Below are 23,190 nucleotides of genomic sequence, written 5' to 3' on the forward strand. Positions count from 1 at the left end.
CCATGGCAATTTCTTTAAGAAAGCAGAGTGTATGGATGTTGGGAGACTCATGGGTCCATTGGTTGAAGAAATCTTAGATTCCCTGAATTAGTTAGTGTTCTGGTATGGAGTGCAAGGCATGAAATGGGTGGACTTGCTCCCATTTTGTGCAAATATGGTTGAATTGAAACATACAGACATTATTATTGTTCATTGTGGAGGGAACAGTTTGGGGTATGTGACTAGTGAGTTTAGGGCCCTTTAGGAACCTGCATACAATGGATGGGTTCACACAGAATAACTCTGAGTCCAAATAACCGAACCAACTCAAGAAGATGGCAAAGTACTGTTTTATTAACAATTATCTAAAACAAGGAGTTACAATGAACATCAATGGGCGTATGCTTGATTTCTCTCAGCGATCTTTTCACAAAACAGAGGTTACATATCCAAAATACGTCAGAGGTGACGTCATACTACGTGGCAAATAATGAAAAACCTACTGGGGATAGGGATAGGTTTAAGGGGAACATCTAAGTATATCATTGATAGGAACTGGGATTATGATTGGCTTCCCACTGTCAGGTGCACAATATTGCCTACCTCTAAAACATGTATTCTTCAGGAACATTAGATACACAGTTTCTTATCGATTTTTAAACTATAAAGTCCTTCATTATGTGGACCACCACAACTGGTTGGCACGCTTGTGCCATGTCTGGAACATTCGGTTCACTTAGTAGCACGTAAGCCCAGACCGAGGTGCAAGGAGATGGGCCTGACTCTACCTCCCCAGCCAATTAGCACTAAAACTCTCATCACCCAAGCCTTATGCCCTGAAGATTGTCTTTGAACTTGGCCTTGCAAAGTATCCTTGTATCTGAGAATACATGGGAGTGCGGGCACTCACTAGCGTGTTCTAGGACTCCAAGTTCAAACTCTATTTTCATCCTTGGCTCACGTGACAGGAGACCACGATTTGGTCAATTTTGCAGGTTTTAAATTTCTTAAATGAATTAAACTTGGCACCCTTGGTGTTCTTTCTTTGCACCTTAACAAGTGATGATTCATCCTTGCATGTTCGCTCCTTTATAGAATAGTTAAGCGACCTTGACCGCATCAGTCTTGACTTATAGTCAAACAGCATTGCCATGTTGCACCATGAGTCAGCTTATTCTTGCTGCAACATGGTTTTTCTTCTTCCCTCTTCATCGGTCCTGGCTTACTAAAATTCATGATACCGATGTCCAGCTTCTTTACAATGGCGGCTTCACCTGCATTCTATTCACTACATATACCAAGCTACTATGATAACTCAGTCTACTTGCGTTTCAGCATCTGTACAATTATTGAACGCTTGATTCTCTGCAGCACTTTGTGGGTTTGTAATCTTCATTTTCATATCTAAAAGTTCACTTGATTCTTTACTTTGTTATTAGTTTTCTTCAGCCATTATCTTGAGACATCGCTCATACTTTTGTGATGCCACAGGCTTCTTTCTTTGCTCTTTTTTATTTTCCTTCAGGGAGTTCCTCCCTCACATTGTCGTCACTTTGGAGATACATTCAATAGTGTTCTCTCAATGGGTAGCTTCTTTCGAACATACGTTGCGATATTGGCACAACTGCTGGTGTCAAACACGGCATAATCTCAGGCTTCCAACATATGGGAGGTAGGCAGTGGGGTTTCCTCCTGAGGTATACAGCTGCTCCTCTACATTAGACTGTCATTGCAGTTTGCAATAATGCCGACATTGGGAAGGTTGAAAGAAATGTTTCTTAATTCGAAAATTATTTTTTCACACCTTGCACCAGAGACACATGTAGATGCGCTCGAGTTTATTTGGTCCGCAAATGGAAAAAGCGAGGCACAACGTCAATAAAGCTGTGTGTGATTTTCTGCGAGATGTTGGCATGACATTGTTTCATAATGAGAACATGAAATTTAATACTGCCAACATTTTTCTCTGAGATCGAGTCCATCTAACTCATGTGGGTAATCAGATTTTTGTGGAAAATATTAAAAATGCTTTGAAACAGTTTTTGTAAAAAGTGAGAAGAAATAATTAAATTCAGTAAAATGTTTCTTATTTCAGTTTGTAAAACCAAAACTGTAAAAAAATATATAAAAGCAAAAAACACAAAAAAGGTTCTTTTAGGAGCCACCATTTTTTAATGCGAAACAATTAAAATGATTTCAATTCTCCCACCAAACACCTGGAAATTTTAGATGTCCACGGACTGCTGTGCGGTCCATGGACTATACTGGCTCCACAGGGGCCTGTGACTTTTTTCTCACTTTGATTTTTTAACAGTGAAAGGTGGCTCCTAAAGAAACCTTTTTTGTGTTTTTTTAGTTTTGTCATTTTTTGGGGCTTTTTTTCCAGGCGAATAACGGTAGGCAGGGAAGGGAGAGAAGGGGCACCAACCTCAGGAATGAAGGCACATGCGGACAAAAGAAGATGTTGGGCGTGCCTTAAATTGAAGGTGGGGGCGGTATTTCTTGTGTTCTGTTACCGCAGCCTTGAAAGCACTTCAAAACCGCTCCCTCCTACAGATTGGTGCTTCACAGTACAAACATAGCATTGTGACCATCCAAAAGTAAGGGTAAAGAGCATTCTGTATGGCCTGTGAAGCTGCTGCTGGGGTCCTGTGCCCCAAAGGAGTATCCTTTGTGATAACAGGAGCAGATGAAGATCATGGGAGTGGAGGAAGTCAACCTACTCTTACCTGAAAAAGGTATCGCCTTTCTCAGAGCAGTCGGGTGGTTAGATTTGATGTGGCGCCTCATGGAAGTTTACCATTAGGAATATAATCCAGGTTTCTCACGACTGAGTACAACTTTGCACTCAGTGTATCAAACCTTGCTTGCACGAGCCTTTGGGACAATACCAACGGTAGTAAAAAATGGCCACACCCAGGACTCACTCTGAGTACTGGTGATAGAGACTTCCTTCAACTCATCATCTTCTTCCACTTGATCCTCATCTGTATCTCTGCACCTGTTCCCCTGTACAGGCCCTCCAGGTTGTTGTGGTGGTGGTCGGGGTTGTTGGGGAGCAGAAGTGGCCATAACAGATGCCATGATGTCTCCACAGATTTGCAATGCAGAATTGCAGCAAAAAGGTGCTTACTCCTGGATAGCCAAATTGAGAATAAGGAAAAGTAATGGGTGGATCCCTTTAGAGGAACCGTCCATAGACAGTCATGCTGTCTGCGGACTACTGAGTCACAAAAAAGCCTTGACAAGTTGTAAAAAGTTGCCAGAACAACCAAGAATGGGTCTGGAAGCTGTGGAAGTGCAATGTTTCTGCTTTAAACAGCCTGGATTGGCTGGAAATACACTTTTAAACTGTCTGTGGCCACAGACACCATTCGTGGCCACCGCTGTCATGCCGCACACGTGCCGTCAATTGATGTCCGTGGACCCCCATCGGGCAGAATTGCAGGGGGCATGCGCGGGGTGTCCGTAGAGCAGTCGCAGTGTCCACGAAATAATTAAAAGTGCATCATGCAAAACCAGACATGTCCAGACATCGTGCCTGTCTGGGGGCACCTCCATTTCGAGTTCGGACACTCCGGACAGTCGAAGGGCCTCATTACACGTTATGCGCTAAATTCCGGCCTTTACCGGCATGGCGCTAATAACGTGCCTGCCTTGGGAAGAGGCCGCTAATTGGGTGCCATTACGAGTACGCGGACACGAGCACAGCACCATGCCGGTAATGATCCTACCGCCATGCCGCTAAAGACCCCAAAAAGACCCTTAGCAGCACAGACGAAAGCGCTGATAGCACTTCTGACCTCCTGCAACATGCTAATAGCGGTCACCGTAAAATTGCGGAAACGGAAATAGCGTCATCGCACAGGAACGGGAAAGAGCACGGCAGCCATCTTTAAAAACCCAATCCATTGCCATCCTCTGCCCACAGGACCTGTTTCCACACTAGTGCAATCCCAAATCCTCAAGGATCCCCTCACAATGCCAAAGGCAATCAAGAAAGGCGCAGATCGCCAGCGCAAAGAGAAATTCACGAATGAGGAGCTGATATTGCTGACGGAGACCCTTGCAGCAAACACTGATGTTGTCTTTGCTACTGACATGCGGCGGGAGACCCAGATTAAAAAAAAGGCCATCTGGGCAGAGGTGGCCCTGAAAGTCAGTGCGGTGGGCACCACCACCCGCACCGTTAAAGAGTGCAGGAAGCGGTGGGACGATCTGCGCCTCCGGTTCCGCAGCATACTGTCTGCTAACCGTAACCTGGCCATGGCCACAGGAGGTGGCGCTGATTCTCCCATCAAACTCAGTGAGTGGGAGGAGACCTACGCCAGCACGACTGGCGTAGAATCCATCGAGGGAGTCGGGGACATGGAGTGTGGTGCGGCCACAACATCAGATGGAGGTGAGTGTACACATGAAACAATGCACTGTGAATGGTGAGGCACCCCCCAAATGTGAGCCCGGAATCACCTCATGGATGCGGCCACAAACATACATGCACACAACCCTGCCCATGTGAGTGTCACACCCCAACACACACACATGCACGCATCACCACAGACACGTGCCACACAGACCCATGCATGGATGACCCACTCAACAGCCCCATGACCTGAATGCCCTCTAATGAAGTCCCAATGCACAGAACAGCATGATGAACAGACTCTGCATGAAGCACGTTGAACCATCACCAATGCCATCCCCCTCTTTGTCCCCCACAGGCTCACGGACTGACAGCGAAGAACAGGACACAGCGACTCAGGCTCCCCCTGCCAAAAAACAAGCCATGGCATGGGAGACAGGGAACACCGCCACCACATCAAGGGGCACAGAGAGGAATGAGCACCTGCAGAGGGGCAAACATAGCAAGGGTGCCACTGCACCAAGACCTGAATCCACGGCTGCAACAATTGCCGCACACACTGCTGTGCTCCCCCCAACACAGGACACACCCACGGAGGGCCCACTATCCCCTGCCATCAGTTCGACTGGTGAAGCAGCAGCCACTGCGCCATTCTCTGACGTGGAGGACCCCAGTGAGTTCCCCATGCAAATGCACACCCCCAGCCCCCCGAGAAGCAAGCCACGGCCAACACCACCATCCAGTATCCATGGCCAGTCTGGCGAGGAGACCACGGCAGGGTGCTGGAGCCCACAGGTGGCCTCACCTGATGGCTGAGACATAGAGGAAGGTGCAGAAGCCACACCACGAGCCGGCAACAGTGGCCATGACCTGGCCACCATCAGGCAGCGCCAGGAGGATATTACAGCGCTGGTTGGCCAGCATGTAGATGAGGCTGCCCGTCTGAGGGGGGAGGTCACAGAGAGAGGTAGGCAGTCGAGGGAGGCCATGGAAGCCTGTACCAACAGGCTGTGCGAGGAGATGGCACAACTGAGGCAGGTCCTCACGCGCATAGCGGACGCGATGGAACGACAGTACCCACCGCCACCACAGGGACAAACAGGCACCTCCCCCTCTGAAAGTTTAAGGCAGACAAGCCCCCGCCACCGCTCCTTGCACACCATGAGGCGCACACCCTCCCAACCTCCTAATGGTGGTGATGGGAATGGGAATTAGGTACAGCAGGGTCTAGCTGGCACATGTGCAGCAGGACACCAACGCTGTGCAAGCCACACATGGGGTTGTTGTGGGGGGAGGGGGGAAAGAGTGTTTTGGGAGTGTTGTGGGGGGAGGGGGGAAATGTTGTTTTGGGAGTGTTGTGGGGGGAGGGGTGAACGGGTGTTTTGGGAGTGTTGTGGGGGGAGGGGGAAAGGGTGTTTTGGCAGTGTTGTGGGGGGAGGGGGGAAAGGGTGTTTTGGGAGTGTTGTGGTGGGAGGAGGGAAAGGGTGGTGGCATAGTTGGGGGCATGCACTTTTTCATCTCATGATATGTTCAATACACTGCTGACTAGTTAGAACACAGGCTTGGACTTCATCATTGTGTATGTGTACTTTATTGGGGACAGGGCCCATTGTGCGCTTCACCACAAACACCAGTGCACTAATATCCATATCCAGCCAACAGAGTTGAACCATGTGTCACAGAATATTTGGTTGATCAGATGCTGACGCACATCGCGCCCCTCCTGGGCATCGCCTCTTGCATGACCTGCAGCCCCGTCCCCTCCGTCCTCATCCCCATCATCATCCTCATCAGGAGGTTGCATTTCAAAATCAGGGGGCAGTGGCACATTCCGTCTGATACACATATTGTGCAGCATGACACATGCCATGGTGATCTTGGCCACCTTCTCATGGCCGTACACGAGAGCCCCACCCGACCTGCTTAGGCACCGGAACCATGTCTTCAAAAGGCCAAATGTATGCTCAATCACAACGCGGGTACGGGTATGTGCACGATTGTAGTCCTCTTCGTGCCTGTTCTGTGGGTTCCGTACAGGGGTAAGGAGCCACCTCTTCAGGGGATTGCCAGCATCACCTGCATGGGTGGAAGAATGGGGACTTGTTACTGTTCACCTCAAGTGCAACCTGTACATATCACCCTAATCCACTTTGCATTGTGATTGGCATCCACAAATCCCAGCATGCATGCAGATGATATGTGTAACTGCAATGTGCGAAGGTGAGCTCGTCCCTGCAAGTGGACATGCCCCATGCATGCCTCCGACAGTCATTGACATGTCCTGGGTGAGGACTGGTCTTAGGTGTCCCTGGGCCCAGGCAAATTTGGTACCACACTGCTAGTGTACTGCCATTCTGACATCGATGTTGCCATGCTGTGAAGCGTCACTTCAGTGGTGGTGTAGGGGCGTGGTTCAGTGCAATGGCTAGAGGTGATCCCTTTGCATGCACTCAAGGGCGCATTGCTGTATTGATGTTGTGCAGCGCTAATTTTCTATTACTATATTGACGCCATGTTGCTGATTTGTGTCATATGTGGTGTGGCATGATGTGCAATGTGCATGTGGATGGATGTGTCATGTCTGGCATCTTGGATTGTTTTCAATGTTGTGCAGCTTCAAATTGCATGTGGGTTCTTTTCCAGTAAATAGTGGCCTTCCTTGATGGACATTGGCGTACATCTGTATGTCCATTTGTTCTACGGACGACAGTCCACACCCATGCATCTCTCCCCCCCCCCAATCAGACCCAGTTGGAGTATGCATCTCTCCCCCCCCAATCACACCCAGTTGGAGTATGCATCTCTCCCCCCCAATCACACCCAGTGGAGTATCCATCTCTCCCCCCATCACACCCTGTTGGAGCATGCATCTCTCCCCCCCAATCACACCCAGTTGGAGTATGCATCTCTCCCCCCCAATCACACCCAGTTGGAGTATGCATCTCTCCCCCCTAATCACACCCAGTTGGAGTATGCATCTCTCCCCCCAATCACACCCAGTTGGAGTATGCATCTCCCCCGCCAATCACACCCAGTTGGAGTATGCATCTCTCCCCCCCAATCACACCCCACATCACACTGCCATGTGCTTGCCCTGCTACTCACCAAGTAGCCACGAACGTTGTCCGGCTTGTCGCTCCATGTAGCGTGGTATGGTTGAGTTCTGCAGGACCATTGAGTCATGGGTTGATCCGGGATATCAGGCACAACAATGTGTGATTATCTTGTTTGAGTCACATACCATTTGAACATTGATGGAGTGGAATTGCTTTCTATTTCGGTAGACTACTTCATTGTGATGTGGGACCACCAATTCCACATGGGTACAGTCGATGGCCCCAATGCAACTTGGGATGCCTGCCAGTAAATAGAAGCCAACTTTGGTGTTTGCCATCTCCTGGGCAGTCCGTGGCAGGGATATGTGTTCACTTGTGTGCTTCAGGAGGGCATCGAGCACCTGGGTCAGCGTGCGTGAGAATACTGGTTGTGAGATGCCATTCATCTGCCCTACTGTATGCTGGTAGGTGCCTGTGGCCAGGAAGTGGAGCACAGTCACCACCTTCAGTAGAGGGGGGATGGCAGTTCGGATGTCTATGAGGCTCACAATGTCATTTAGTATCATGTCCACAATGCTGGTGATGGTATCCAGGTCCAGACGGTACAGGGCGTGTATCTGCTCAGGGGTTAGGTTGAATGGACTGGCTCGGATCCCGGGGATTGGTGGCTGCCTCTGTGGTATTACTAGGTGCCCTGGTGGTGCTTGCTGCGCCTGTCTCGCCCTCCTCATCCTCCTGCGTCTCCTCTGTGCTGCCTGTTGTTGTTGGTGCTGCAATGCAATCATGTCCTCCAGCCCATGTAATGCTGCTAGTATTGGAACCATCTTGGTGTGGGAAGGGGTGTGTGAAGGGGTGTGGTGTGCTCCTTTTGTGCTGCCACAGTCTCCATTGCCTCCAACTGTGCTGACTGTGTCCACCTGTGGCAGGTGTGAACAATGCTCAGTTCTCTTAATGGGTGGTTCGCGATGGCGGTATTTACGCCATGCCGGTATGGGATTTTGAGGGCTGATCCATGCCGCTATTAGCACGTCCGCATGGCTTGTGATTGGGTGCTAATAGCGCCATGCCGCTATTTATGGGATGAGGGGTCACGCGACCGCGGACTATCTGCTATTAGTGGCACCGTTCTTAGCTGTGCCGCTAATAGCGGTTGGCCGGGTCATAATCGGCAAGGGAATTTAATGATACCGGTAATCCCTTACCGGTATTGTTATTTCCTTACCGCCATCCGTGTAATGAGGCCCAAAGTGTCTGCTGACTCATAATTGGAGTTTTAAAAAACAAAATATCACACAGCAGTATGCAAAACATTTATAGTATAAAGAATATATGTATTCCAGAAAGGGATGGGGTATCGGAATGGGAAACATAAATGGGAGAATTATGAGCTTTTGTACAATAATAATGAGGGGAGGAAGGGTGTGAGGTTTCATCAAAGAGTCTTGATTAAAATTTTCAGAATTTAATGGGGATGATTGCTGTGGACAAGGCGACAAGTACAAGAAGGACAGTGATAGGCAACATTTTTAATGGCATGATTGTTCACATACGAAAATTATGTACTGTAAGAAAAACAGAATTATTATTTTAGTAAGTGTGTACAAAATACATTATTTGTTTACATTAAAATATGTAATGTATACCATTGGAGATGTTATTGTCGCTTATTTCATCTGTTGAGAAGTTCTCCTCTAACCACTCAAGTGCACTTGCCATTTCTGTGAGAAAAAAAGTGCTTCTGTCTTATAACAAATGTTTATATAATTATAGCTAATAATAGAGAAATAAATACAATGCTCTTACTATTTAGTGAGAATGTGTTACCCAAAAAGCACCTGATGTTTCTTAATCTGTATGCAGAGTTGTAGTGAGAAGATTATATGAAGTGTACAGTTATGGTTTGTGATTGGCGCATTCCATTTTAATGTGTTCTAAATAAAAATAATTTGTATTTTTTAAAGTAAGTTTTTGTACAAAAAGGTATATTTGTGTGTCGTAAACATTAGTTATCATTTTATGTGCATCTATTTGTTCGTTGATGGGTATAACTTTTTTTGGTCTCCCATATGATAATGAGCCTTGTGAATGCTGTCCGATGTCCGCGGACTACCGCACTGTACGCGGACTCCATATCTGCCATGGGGGGGAGTATAATATAAGAAGTTTGTAGCAGATTAAAGGTGCACTAGTAAAAACCTATGAAATTCACTGAAAAAAAGTTGCTAAAGGGACATGATGGTTAAATTGCACTAACAAAAACCCATGAAATTCACTGAAAAAACGTTGTTAAAGGGACGTTATGGTTAAGTTGCACTAACAAAAGCCCATGAAATTCAGTGAAAAAACAGTGTTAAAGGGATGTTATAGCTACAAGTAAAACCAAAAAACCCTTGAAATCTGTCAGTTATGGTATGCTAAGCAATCATAACTTGCGCCACCTCTGTGCACTGCTAAGACTAAGAGCCAGGACTTCAAAGACGACATCACAAATGTCACTGATGACATCACCGAGTTGGTGAAAAGCAGTTTTTGGATGGCTTATAACTTTGGCACCACTGAATGAAACTGTATGAAATTTGGGAATTTCATTCTAGTCCTGCAAACAGTGGCATTGTTTTGTCAAGAGGGAACAAAATTAGAGGGGGTGTTCCAAAATATTTTAAAGGTTTATAAATGTGGTGCCATTTGACGGATCTGCACAAAAGTTTGAAAAAAGATTTTAGACCTAGATATGCATGCTTTTGCAAAGTATGATGGGATTTTGGCAAGATGGGACAAAATTAGAGGGGGTTCTCAAAATATTTAGATGGATTATAACTTTGTTGCCATTTCATGAATGTGGAAAGACGTTTTCAGAAAGATTATAGACCCAACCTTGAATGTTTGTGCAATGTTTGTGCAAAGTCTGAATGGATTTGTCAAGTGGGGGAGAAGTTAAATGACTATTTTATGTACGTACATTTTGACACTTTTCTAAAAATAAAACATAGGCGGATTTGCAGCAAACTCATACAAGCTGAAAGCATAGTTTTGCAAATGTATTTTTTTTATTGTTTGCTCTTTAGGCGCTTTTACAACAAGAATATACTGTTTCAAGATGCCCACAGTGCAGGGAGGGAGGTAGGGTGGACAATACATTACAACACAATATTAAGAGCAGAGGGGGAAGAGGAAGAGGGACAAACCTACTATGCCTTAGTGGGTATTCAGAAAGTGCAAGTGCAGAAAGGAAGAGGGAAGAGGGGGAAGTGCTAGGGTGTCCGAGCTCATGGGTGAGACATGGATGAAGTGCTAGGAATGTTGAGTGGTACACAGTCTGGGCCACGGGAGGTGTAAGTGCAAGTCTACAGAGAGGAGGGTGTGTAGATGCAAAGTGCTGTGTATAGGCAGGAGCTGGGAAGAATTGGTGTGAGAGGTCAAGGAAAGTGAGCAACCGCCTGCCATTTTTAGCAAAACGCTTTACACACAAAGAGATGGTGCCAGAGGAGCAAAGTGGTCTAGAGGGAGAGTATTTAGTGAGATAAAGTTGAAGATACTGTGGTCACCGGGCCCAGACAGCCTTGTGGATGATGCAGAGGGGTTTTAATTTAATCCATGCAGCAGCTGGGAGCCAGTGAATTTTTTAGTGCAGGAGAGATGTGGTCTCTGGGCTTTGAGCCAAGAATAAGTCTTCCTGCCCTATTCTGGATAAGCTGAAGGGGTCACAGAGTGGAATAAGGAAGATTCAGGAGGAGGCTATTACAGCAGTCAAGTCTAGAGAGAACTAGGGCTTCAGTCAAATTGAGCCTCTGAGGGAAAGTGAGAAAAGGTAGAATTCCTTTGAGAAGGAAGAGCTGATAGTTGGACTTCTTGGCAATGTCCTGAGTGTGAGGGGGGAAGGAGAGAGAGGAGTCGAAGATGACTCCAAGGTTTCTTGCTTCAGTTGAAGAAGCAGGGGGAGAACCTAAGGAGGCAGGCCAGAGTGAGGGGAAGAAAGAGGGAGCAGGGGTCCAATGGGAAGGATTTCAGTTTTACAGGTGTTGAGGCAGAGATCATGACAAACCAGGACTGGATGGCAGAGAGGCAGTCAGGGATGATGGAGGGTTCCGGAGGATCAGCAGGGAGTCTGAAGAAGAGCTGTGTGTTGTCTGCATAACACTAGAAGTTGGAGGAGAAGGAGGAGATAAGGCGTCTAAGGAGAGCAAGGTAGATGTTAAAGAGACAGGTGGAGAGAATAGAGCCCTGGGGGACACCACAGGTAAAGATGGTCGTAGGAGAGGAGAAAGGGCCCAGGATGACTTAGGAAGAGCAGTTAGCGAAGAAAGAAGATCGCCCATCCAGTTCCCGTTCTGAGATACCAAGTGTATCGTGGAGCTTTTGTATGAGGATGGAATGGTTAACTGTGTCAAATGCAGAGGAGAGATCAAGAAGGATAAGGACAGATAGGTAGCTGGAGTCCAGAGATGCGAACAGTTCTTCCCGGGTGTTCAGAAGAGCAGATTCCGTGCATCTGCATGCTCAGAATCCAGATTGATGGTCGTGGAGGCCACCAACAGGTTCAGCGTGAGTGTTAAATTGGGGCAAGGCCAGCTTCTCAAGAAGCTTCCCTAGGAAGGGGCTGATGAAGATAGGGCGATAGCTGGCAGGGCAGGTAGGGTCAGAGGAAGGTATTTTCAGGAGTGGGCGCACAAGGGAGTGCTTAAGGGGGAGGGGAAAGATCCAGGGATAAAAGAGTGATTGCAGAAGTCAGCGAGAGCAGGGGCAAGGGGGCCAATGCTATCCTTGATGGTCCTGGATGAGCAAGGGGAGACCTGTTAAGAAGGAACCTTCATGGAGCGGACAACTCTGGTGACATCTTCAGGTGTGACAGGAGAGGAGAAGGAGGGGGGAGGGGTGTGGATGTGGGTGTGGGATGTGTTGTGAGGGAGTGTGGAAAGGGAGGTCAGAATGTTCTGGGTTTTGGTGGCAAGTGTGAGGTCAGTGCATTGCAGAGGGCCTGGGAAGGAGAAGGGGAGGAGGAGACTGCGAATGGGTCAGCTAGTTTTCTGCAGATTTTGAAAAGTTCAGCCGAGTTATTGGATGTGCCGGAGACCCGTGCCTGAATGTGGGCTCTTTTCTTAGCACGGATGGTGAGTCTGCGTTGCTTTTGGAGCAGGCGGCAGGCCAGTTTTTCAGAGGATGAGACTGAGGTTAGCCACTTCCGTTCTGCCACCCTGCACTTTCGTTCCAGGACTGCAGGTTCGGTGTCATACCAAGTGTTATGCTTTCAGGCAGATTTCAGACGGATCCTCATGACTGCGGCAAGAATGTCAAGAGTGTTGGTGATGGAAAGCTGGAGGTTGCTGAAGGCAGTCAGAGGTAGAGTCAGAGGTGGGCGGTTGAGGAGTTGAAGGTGGAGGCGAAGGCAGCCGCAGTCACTCATTTCATTGGGCGGGTGTTAGTGAACGAGATTGGCAAGACTTTTGGGGTGTTATCAGGGGGCCAATGGTACCCATACGGGAGGAGAGGAGAGAGCGGTCAAACCACGACAGAGGGGTGACTAATGTGGGTGGGGGTGAGAGAGGTCAGAGTGTATGAGGGCATCCAGAGTGTGTCCAGCTGTGTAGGTTGCCCCAGAACGGAAAATGGAGAGGGAAAGCGAGGAGCAGCGGTCAGTGAGTAGAGTGGGATTGCAGAGCCTCGGGAGTCCAGTTGAATGTTGAAATCACCCAGGAGGAGAAGGTTTGAAGTGGAAGAAAGTAAAGAAGAGCAGAAGTCAGACCATTCAGAGAGGAATAGGGAGGCAGTGTCTTGAGGAAAGTAGATGGTAGCAATGGTCAGGCTGGAGGTGGGAGAGGTGACCAACTTGCAAACCAGGCTTTCAAAAGAGGAATAGGTCTTGGTAGGTAAGATGGAGGCAGGAGCCCACTCAGTGCAGTGAGGTCAAGGCTTGGAGATGATCTCGAAACCGACAGGGAGGAGGGAGTCAAAGGCAGTGACTGAGCTGGCATTGAACCAAGTCCCGGTAAGAGCAAGAATGTCGAGGTCAATGAAGGGGACAGATGTCAGAGGAGTGTTTGGTGGCTTAGTGGGCGTTAAGAGTTGCCAGGTAGAGGTGGTCAGTGCTTTTGAAGGATTTCTGAGGTGGGGTATAGGGGCATGGTACACAATTCAGGGGGGGAGAGAGTAGAAGGGGAAATGCAGGCAAAGAAAGGAAGTTAATGAGAGAAGGCAAGATTTGGTCAAAGAGAAGGAGATTGGGTTGTGGCCCCTGAACCAGAATGGTGCCAGTGTGATAGACCATGTCCCCGAAGTAATTAAAAGTGCTACATGCGTGCGGAGGACAGTTGCAGACAGGCACGATGTTCGTAGTGGCAAGGGTGTGTTACACATGCACGTGGGTGTTCTACGGACAGTATTCAGGTACCTGACCAAAATAAATGTGCGTCATCTGTGATACTACGTCATCATGTGACCGCACCCGCGCTAAGAGTAACGAACACTGTCCGGGCCCCCGGACACCTAAAAAGTGTCTTTTTCAGCAATCCAAGGTATTTTGCACATCTCCCACACCATGTCCCTGGCGATCTGCATACTTTTTGGATTTCTTTAGCCCTTTCTTGGTGTTCGTAGTGTCCTGGGACAGCGCGGGTGTCTGCGAAGCGTGCCCCAGTACCCCTATAAAGGGGGGTGGGATGGAGGGGTTTGTGGGACTGTGTTGTGTCCCGATGTTTAAGTTTGAAGAAATGCCAATAAAAATATTCTTTAAAAAAAAAAAAAAGGCCACGCTCCAGAGCTGCTCCTTATTCTGTTTTTGGGCTTCCAGGACAGAGACTGCTCCTTGTTGCATTGGTTTGCTCTTGCTTTTTGAAACAGCTGTCCTAATGGCATCCATGGCTGCTGCTGGTTATTTACCGCTGTTGATGGAGTACCAAAGGCAAGTGCACACATGGTGAACTGCAATCAGTGCAAGATGGTGCTGAGTTGTGGGAAACTGGGTTTGTACAGCTATGGTACGACCTCAATGAAGCGACACCCAAAACATTCCACGGTGGGGCTATTCGTAAGGTTGTACCTTGCGATAAACGTAGCAGGTTGAGTTACCCTACAACATCCTCTGCTTCCACTCCTGCCACCACAAGAGACAGTCCTGTGGGGCAGTGCATCCCTCCGCTGCCTCGCAGGCCATACATGATGCTGTTGATCCTTACCGGTCACAGCTTAAAGGTCACAGTATTTTGTGCATGTACTGTGACACAGTGACACAGTACTCTGCAGAGGGCAGAACCTTCGAAGTGCTTTCGAGACTGTGGTCAAGGAGCATCAGAAGAACTGCTCCCTACCTGAATAAGACACACCCTACATCTTCCTCTCTCCACCTGCCCTTTCTTATCCCTGTGGTTGGTGTCCCTTCCTAACCCTCCTTTCCCTTCCTTTCTTGTGTGTCATGTTTAAGAAACCAAAAAAAAAAATAAGAGCCGCCTTTCACAGTACAAAAAGAGAAGTGTCAATGAAATGCGCAGGGCCCTGTGCATTTTTAGACGTCCGCGGACAGTCCGCAGACATCTAAAATCTGTACAGTGCTGCCCTGTCACAACCATTGCACTTTTCTCTGGGAGGAAGTGGTGGGTATGAAAAGAGCCTTTTGGGGATTTCTTTTGTGTTTCGAAAACTTCAAATGGTCAACACCTACTGCAAAATGGATTGCTCTAATTCCAAAAAAGGTTGTAATGCATTTTGTATATTTCGCAGAAAAATCTGATTGCCGGCATAAGTAAGATGTACTCCATCTCTGCGAAAAATGTGTGTAGTACGAAACATAGGGCCTCATTACGACCCAGGCGGTAAGGGGTTAACGGCAGCGTTAACAGCGCCGACCCTTACCGCCTGAGTACGAGGTCCCTTAGCCCCATGGCGCTTTTAACACCTGCTTTTAGCAGGTGTTAAAATCCATGGCGCTAAGGGACCATGGAGTTAATTACGCCACCGTAATTTACGGTGGCGTAATTAACGCCTTCCCCACTCCCATTATGCCCTATGGGGCAAAAATGGGAATGGGGAAGGGTAAATGGGGATTGGGGACTTACCGCCCCGCCAAGGTCGGAATGGGGCGGTAAGTCCGCCAACCACCATGGCGTAAACGTAGTTTACGCCATGGTGGTAAAGTCACGGCCCAGGCGGTAACTTACCGCCTGGGTCGTAATGAGGCCCATAATGTTTTCATTGTGAAAAGAGGACATACCAACATCTCACAAAGAGGCACAGACAACCTTGTTAATATTGCATCTTGCTTTCTCCATTTGTGGACCAAATGAAGAAGAACGCAGCCACATTTGTATCAGCGCAAAATGGGAAAAAATTACTCTAGAGTTTGGATACATGTCCATGACTTTCCCAAGTCCTTCTTTCATTGCAAATTGCAAAGAGATTCCAGACACATGTCCTAAACTGTTCTCTCCACAATGAATAATAATAATGTCTGGATGACACTGTGTCACCAAAGAAGCACAGAGAGGTACCAAATCCAGCCACTTCATTCCACGCACTCCATGCCAGTGCACTTCCACATGAGGGAATCTAAGATGTACAGTCTCTCTGCAGCGATATGCATGCACCTTCACCCAATTTATCCAAAAATCTCCCAAAATCCAGACAATCTGCTGTCTGAAACACACAGCCATAGCTATCTCCTCTCTTCGCAGGAAAAATACTTTCTGACAAACTCTCTGCTCCCACACTGACCAATCCCTTCCTGTGCTACGTCTCATTTACAACCTCTCAACCTCAGAAACCGTGTATGTAATACGCGCTGCCAGCGGACTACCGTGCTGTCCGTGGACACATCGAAAAATCTGAGGGTGGGGAATGAATATTTAAATAGTGTGCCCCACTTCCCCTTTGAGGTTGGCTCTGAAAAGAGCCTTTTGAGATTTGTTCAGGCTTCTTTTTAAGCTTTTTCTCAGATTTTATCTGTTACATGACTTCACAACAACTTCCCGATTGAGGTCTGCATTTCACCAAGAAATATTGCATGACCAAAATCTGTGAAAGTCATTCCATTACAGGAAAAAATTGCACCATCTTCCAAAAGGTTCTCATTTTGGAATGATGACATGCGCATAGAATACATAAAACATGATATTCCTTCATTAACAAGACATCTTGCTATGTCTTGTTGAGGATTACATTCATGACAAGGCATCCAAGCAGTCCTAGCTGGTATTTGTGAAAAATGTATCTTAGCAGATGGAACCAGGCGCAGGTGCATCCGTTCCTTTAGCAACTGCTTCAGTGCACCCAGCAAACTTGTTGCACTCAGATAGCCCAAATACATTGCTCCACAATTTACCACCAGAATATCAGGAGTGTTAAAATAAGCCATATTTCTACAAAGTGTATAAACACCTTGCACATTGTTCCCTGGCACATCACACCAGGTAGCCTCCACTCTCTGCATTCCAACATTGTCTGAAATGCCACACATGTTTGCATACCGCTGCAGATTAGTAATATAATGATCTCCCACTATCAACACTCTAAGGGCCTCATTACACGGATGGCGGTGGACCAAGGTGCTATTAGCACCTTGGTCCATGCCGGTAAAATACCGGCACTGCCTTGGTGGAAAGGGGAATTACCGCCCTATTCCAAGGTTGGTGGGGCAGTAATTCCCCCTTCCCCCATTGCCCTTCCCCATTCCCATTTTTGCCCCATAGGGCTCTATGGGAATGGGGAAGGCGCTAATTATGGTACCGCAAATTGCGGTACCGTAATTAGCTCCCTGGTCTCTTTGCGGGTTGGTTTTTTAACGCCTGCAAAAAGCAGACGTTAAATTCCCCAACCCGCAAAGGGACCTCGTAGTAAGGCGGTAAGGGTTTACTACATACCGGTACCGGTAAAATACCGGTACCGGTAAACCCTTACCACCTACCATGTAATGAGGCCCTAACTCTGTCCATCTCATCAACCACAGCCATATTCACAGCATACAGCAATGACACAAATGAATACCCTCTCTCCCTATGAATGACACCCTCAGCACCTGATTGGCTAATTCCCCTAGTCCTATTTCCATGCCAGATATGCAGAAAATCCCTGGATGTGTCATGTCCTGTCTGTGAACAGCCGTGCTGTCCGCGGAGTGCTTCACACTGGGGCATCCCTTCTACCCTTTCCACTTCACTCTCTGCACCATTCCCTCATCGGCTACTGTAAAGCAGTCAAACAACCATCCACCAATCACATCCAAGAACTCTACATCTAACTCCATCATCACAGTTCTGCACTTTAGATGTACTGTTGATCACTCTGAGTACACTTGTGCTGTGATTGCAAAGCACCTAGTGGCACCGTTCTTAGCTGTGCCGCTAATAGCGGTTGGCCGGGTCATAATCGGCAAGGGAATTTAATGATACCGGTAATCCCTTACCGGTATTGTTATTTCCTTACCGCCATCCGTGTAATGAGGCCCAAAGTGTCTGCTGACTCATAATTGGAGTTTTAAAAAACAAAATATCACACAGCAGTATGCAAAACATTTATAGTATAAAGAATATATGTATTCCAGAAAGGGATGGGGTATCGGAATGGGAAACATAAATGGGAGAATTATGAGCTTTTGTACAATAATAATGAGGGGAGGAAGGGTGTGAGGTTTCATCAAAGAGTCTTGATTAAAATTTTCAGAATTTAATGGGGATGATTGCTGTGGACAAGGCGACAAGTACAAGAAGGACAGTGATAGGCAACATTTTTAATGGCATGATTGTTCACATACGAAAACTATGTACTGTAAGAAAAACAGAATTATTATTTTAGTAAGTGTGTACAAAATACATTATTTGTTTACATTAAAATATGTAATGTATACCATTGGAGATGTTATTGTCGCTTATTTCATCTGTTGAGAAGTTCTCCTCTAACCACTCAAGTGCACTTGCCATTTCTGTGAGAAAAAAAGTGCTTCTGTCTTATAACAAATGTTTATATAATTATAGCTAATAATAGAGAAATAAATACAATGCTCTTACTATTTAGTGAGAATGTGTTACCCAAAAAGCACCTGATGTTTCTTAATCTGTATGCAGAGTTGTAGTGAGAAGATTATATGAAGTGTACAGTTATGGTTTGTGATTGGCGCATTCCATTTTAATGTGTTCTAAATAAAAATAATTTGTATTTTTTAAAGTAAGTTTTTGTACAAAAAGGTATATTTGTGTGTCGTAAACATTAGTTATCATTTTATGTGCATCTATTTGTTCGTTGATGAGTATAACTTATTTTGGTCTCCCATATGATAATGAGCCTTGTGAATGCTGTCCGATGTCCGCGGACTAACGCACTGTACGCGGACTCCATATCTGCCATGGGGGGGAGTATAATATAAGAAGTTTGTAGCAGATTAAAGGTGCACTAGTAAAAACCTATGAAATTCACTGAAAAAAAAGTTGCTAAAGGGACATGATGGTTAAGTTGCACTAACAAAAACCCATGAAATTCACTGAAAAAACGTTGTTAAAGGGATGTTATAGCTACAAGTAAAACCAAAAAACCCTTGAAATCTGTCAGTTATGGTATGCTAAGCAATCATAACTTGCGCCACCTCTGTGCACTGCTAAGACTAAGAGCCAGGACTTCAAAGACGACATCACAAATGTCACTGATGACATCACCGAGTTGGTGAAAAGCAGTTTTTGGATGGCTTATAACTTTGGCACCACTGAATGAAACTGTATGAAATTTGGGAATTTCATTCTAGTCCTGCAAACAGTAGCATTGTTTTGTCAAGAGGGAACAAAATTAGAGGGGGTGTTCCAAAATATTTTAAAGGTTTATAAATGTGGTGCCATTTGACGGATCTGCACAAAAGTTTGAAAAAAGATTTTAGACCTAGATATGCATGCTTTTGCAAAGTATGATGGGATTTTGGCAAGATGGGACAAAATTAGAGGGGGTTCTCAAAATATTTAGATGGATTATAACTTTGTTGCCATTTCATGAATGTGGAAAGACGTTTTCAGAAAGATTATAGACCCAACCTTGAATGTTTGTGCAATGTTTGTGCAAAGTCTGAATGGATTTGTCAAGTTGGGGAGAAGTTAAATGACTATTTTATGTACGTACATTTTGACACTTTTCTAAAAATAAAACATAGGCGGATTTGCAGCAAACTCATACAAGCTGAAAGCATAGTTTTGCAAATGTATTTTTTTTATTGTTTGCTCTTTAGGCGCTTTTACAACAAGAATATACTGTTTCAAGATGCCCACAGTGCAGGGAGGGAGGTAGGGTGGACAATACATTACAACACAATATTAAGAGCAGAGGGGGAAGAGGAAGAGGGACAAACCTACTATGCCTTAGTGGGTATTCAGAAAGTGCAAGTGCAGAAAGGAAGAGGGAAGAGGGGGAAGTGCTAGGGTGTCCGAGCTCATGGATGAGACATGGATGAAGTGCTAGGAATGTTGAGTAGTACACAGTCTGGGCCACGGGAGGTGTAAGTGCAAGTCTACAGAGAGGAGGGTGTGCAGATGCAAAGTGCTGTGTATAGGCAGGAGCTGGGAAGAATTGGTGTGAGAGGTCAAGGAAAGTGAGCAACCGCCTGCCATTTTTAGCAAAACGCTTTACACACAAAGAGATGGTGCCAGAGGAGCAAAGTGGTCTAGAGGGAGAGTATTTAGTGAGATAAAGTTGAAGATACTGTGGTCACCGGGCCCAGACAGCCTTGTGGATGATGCAGAGGGGTTTTAATTTAATCCATGCAGCAGCTGGGAGCCAGTGAATTTTTTAGTGCAGGAGAGATGTGGTCTCTGGGCTTTGAGCCAAGAATAAGTCTTCCTGCCCTATTCTGGATAAGCTGAAGGGGTCACAGAGTGGAATAAGGAAGATTCAGGAGGAGGCTATTACAGCAGTCAAGTCTAGAGAGAACTAGGGCTTCAGTCAAATTGAGCCTCTGAGGGAAAGTGAGAAAAGGTAGAATTCCTTTGAGAAGGAAGAGCTGATAGTTGGACTTCTTGGCAATGTCCTGAGTGTGAGGGGGGAAGGAGAGAGAGGAGTCGAAAGATGACTCCAAGGTTTCTTGCTTCAGTTGAAGAAGCAGGGGGAGAACCTAAGGAGGCAGGCCAGAGTGAGGGGAAGAAAGAGGGAGCAGGGGTCCAATGGGAAGGATTTCAGTTTTACAGGTGTTGAGGCAGAGATCATGACAAACCAGGACTGGATGGCAGAGAGGCAGTCAGGGATGATGGAGGGTTCCGGAGGATCAGCAGGGAGTCTGAAGAAGAGCTGTGTGTTGTCTGCATAACACTAGAAGTTGAAGGAGAAGGAGGAGATAAGGCGTCTAAGGAGAGCAAGGTAGATGTTAAAGAGACAGGTGGAGAGAATAGAGCCCTGGGGGACACCACAGGTAAAGATGGTCGTAGGAGAGGAGAAAGGGCCCAGGATGACTTAGGAAGAGCAGTTAGCGAAGAAAGAAGATCGCCCATCCAGTTCCCGTTCTGAGATACCAAGTGTATCGTGGAGCTTTTGTATGAGGATGGAATGGTTAACTGTGTCAAATGCAGAGGAGAGATCAAGAAGGATAAGGACAGATAGGTAGCTGGAGTCCAGAGATGCGAACAGTTCTTCCCGGGTGTTCAGAAGAGCAGATTCCGTGCATCTGCATGCTCAGAATCCAGATTGATGGTCATGGAGGCCACCAACAGGTTCAGCGTGAGTGTTAAATTGGGGCAAGGCCAGCTTCTCAAGAAGCTTCCCTAGGAAGGGGCTGATGAAGATAGGGCGATAGCTGGCAGGGCAGGTAGGGTCAGAGGAAGGTATTTTCAGGAGTGGGCGCACAAGGGAGTGCTTAAGGGGGAGGGGAAAGATCCAGGGATAAAAGAGTGATTGCAGAAGTCAGCGAGAGCAGGGGCAAGGGGGCCAATGCTATCCTTGATGGTCCTGGATGAGCAAGGGGAGACCTGTTAAGAAGGAACCTTCATGGAGCGGACAACTCTGGTGACATCTTCAGGTGTGACAGGAGAGGAGGAGAAGGAGGGGGGAGGGGTGTGGATGTGGGTGTGGGATGTGTTGTGAGGGAGTGTGGAAAGGGAGGTCAGAATGTCCTGGGTTTTGGTGGCAAGTGTGAGGTCAGTGCATTGCAGAGGGCCTGGGAAGGAGAAGGGGAGGAGGAGACTGCGAATGGGTCAGCTAGTTTTCTGCAGATTTTGAAAAGTTCAGCCGAGTTATTGGATGTGCCGGAGACCCGTGCCTGAATGTGGGCTCTTTTCTTAGCACGGATGGTGAGTCTGCGTTGCTTTTGGAGCAGGCGGCAGGCCAGTTTTTCAGAGGATGAGACTGAGGTTAGCCACTTCCGTTCTGCCACCCTGCACTTTCGTTCCAGGACTGCAGGTTCGGTGTCATACCAAGTGTTATGCTTTCAGGCAGATTTCAGACGGATCCTCATGACTGCGGCAAGAATGTCAAGAGTGTTGGTGATGGAAAGCTGGAGGTTGCTGAAGGCAGTCAGAGGTAGAGTCAGAGGTGGGCGGTTGAGGAATTGAAGGTGGAGGCGAAGGCAGCCGCAGTCACTCATTTCATTGGGCGGGTGTTAGTGAACGAGATTGGCAAGACTTTTGGGGTGTTATCAGGGGGCCAATGGTACCCATACGGGAGGAGAGGAGAGAGCGGTCAAACCACGACAGAGGGGTGACTAATGTGGGTGGGGGTGAGAGAGGTCAGAGTGTATGAGGGCATCCAGAGTGTGTCCAGCTGTGTAGGTTGCCCCAGAACGGAAAATGGAGAGGGAAAGCCAGGAGCAGCGGTCAGTGAATAGAGTGGGATTGCAGAGCCTCGGGAGTCCAGTTGAATGTTGAAATCACCCAGGAGGAGAAGGTTTGAAGTGGAAGAAAGTAAAGAAGAGCAGAAGTCAGACCATTCAGAGAAGAATAGGGAGGCAGCGTCTTGAGGAAAGTAGATGGTAGCAATGGTCAGGCTGGAGGTGGGAGAGGTGACCAACTTGCAAACCAGGCTTTCAAAAGAGGAATAGGTCTTGGTAGGTAAGATGGAGGCAGGAGCCCACTCAGTGCAGTGAGGTCAAGGCTTGGAGATGATCTCGAAACCGACAGGGAGGAGGGAGTCAAAGGCAGTGACTGAGCTGGCATTGAACCAAGTCCCGGTAAGAGCAAGAATGTCGAGGTCAATGAAGGGGACAGATGTCAGAGGAGTGTTTGGTGGCTTAGTGGGCGTTAAGAGTTGCCAGGTAGAGGTGGTCAGTGCTTTTGAAGGATTTCTGAGGTGGGGTATGGGGGCATGGTACACAATTCAGGGGGGGAGAGAGTAGAAGGGGAAATGCAGGCAAAGAAAGGAAGTTAATGAGAGAAGGCAAGATTTGGTCAAAGAGAAGGAGATTGGGTTGTGGCCCCTGAACCAGAATGGTGCCAGTGTGATAGACAATGTCCCCGAAGTAATTAAAAGTGCTACATGCGTGCGGAGGACAGTTGCAGACAGGCACGATGTTCGTAGTGGCAAGGGTGTGTTACACATGCACGTGGGTGTTCTACGGACAGTATTCAGGTACCTGACCAAAATAAATGTGCGTCATTTGTGATACTACGTCATCATGTGACCGCACCCGCGCTAAGAGTAACGAACACTGTCCGGGCCCCCGGACACCTAAAAAGTGTCTTTTTCAGCAATCCAAGGTATTTTGCACATCTCCCACACCATGTCCCTGGCGATCTGCATACTTTTTGGATTTCTTTAGCCCTTTCTTGGTGTTCGTAGTGTCCTGGGACAGCGCGGGTGTCTGCGAAGCGTGCCCCAGTACCCCTATAAAGGGGGGTGGGATGGAGGGGTTTG

The sequence above is a fragment of the Ambystoma mexicanum genome, chromosome 4q (assembly GCF_040938575.1).
Source record: "Ambystoma mexicanum isolate Mex_15411 chromosome 4q, UKY_AmexF1_1, whole genome shotgun sequence".
NCBI lineage: Eukaryota > Metazoa > Chordata > Amphibia > Caudata > Ambystomatidae > Ambystoma > Ambystoma mexicanum.